The sequence below is a fragment of the Sapajus apella genome, unplaced genomic scaffold, assembly GCF_009761245.1.
Source record: "Sapajus apella isolate SASKATOON/1434 unplaced genomic scaffold, GSC_monkey_1.0 scaffold347, whole genome shotgun sequence".
Taxonomy (NCBI): Eukaryota; Metazoa; Chordata; class Mammalia; order Primates; family Cebidae; genus Sapajus; species Sapajus apella.
Genome location: NW_022437287.1, coordinates 36616 through 37657, shown reverse-complemented (window position 1 = coordinate 37657; position 1042 = coordinate 36616). Strand labels below are relative to the sequence as shown.

The following is a 1042-nucleotide window of genomic DNA, read 5'->3' as shown; positions in this document are numbered from 1 at the left end:
CCCCATCTCCCTCAGGGGAAGAAGCTCAAAAGAGGCGGCCTTTCATTATTGAAGAATGGTCCTCAGTGCTACCAGCATCCACTTGAAAAAGGACATTCAAAGCAAAGCTCTTCATTTCTGCAATCGTGGGTCTTTCTGGCAAAGATAAATAGGTGGTTAAGGATGACAATAAGGCGTGAGATCCCACATCCAATTTTTTTTAACAGTCCAGAGGTCTTTTATTTTTTTTAACACCTGTTATGCCATGAATTCATAGGGAAGAGGTTCCAGCAGCTCAGGCTCCTTCCCACTGGTTCTCACAAAGTGTGCTTCTCTGGGTGGAGCAGGCTGGTGCTGCAGTTGGACCCAGGTACACTTCTCTTTGGCTTCTTTCTTTTTCTGATCATTTTCCTTCACACGTTTTAGGAAGCGATCTCGGCTCTTAGAGTGCTTGATGTGCTCAATACGCACATTAATTCTCTTGGCAAGAATCTTGCCCTTAACTTGTTTGTTTGCAACAATGCCAACAGCATGCTGGGTAACATTGTAGACTCTTCCGGTTTTGCCATGATAACATTTGTGGGGCATTCCTTTTCGAACAGTACCCATTCCCTTGATGCCTACAACATCACCTTTCTTATAGATTCGCATATACTTGGCCAAAGGAACAACTCCATGTTTTCTAAAAGGCCTAGAGAACACGTACCGAGTGCCTCTCCTCTTTCCCTTTGTGTTCGTCATTTTGGCGAATTACTGGAAGATGGCGGTTCCAGCCCTAACAGGCTGCTGAAAGAGAGGTGATTCCTCAGTACGCGACAGAGGACTTGCATCTCCCTGACACTACCGTTGTTACTGGTCTTGAGTCTGAAAGGAATTAAGAAAAATCTTTTGCAGTGACTGTTATTTCAAGCACTGATTCACTTCTTGTTTGGGTGACTCCATGCAATGCCGTCTATCTCCAGAAGACATGTTGGATAAGGAGCAGCTCTTCTCATTTTTCAGCGATTTGTCCAGGACAAAAGTGACCATTTGCCCTCCCCTCTACTCCAGCGAAGCTCTGCCT

At 45.1% G+C, this 1042-nt stretch overlaps 1 pseudogene; it reads right to left on the bottom strand.

Moving 5' to 3' along the window:
* Positions 1-237: 237 nt before the first annotated feature.
* Positions 238-748, bottom strand: LOC116545722 (annotated as a pseudogene).
* Between the last annotated feature and the right edge of the window lie 294 nt (positions 749-1042).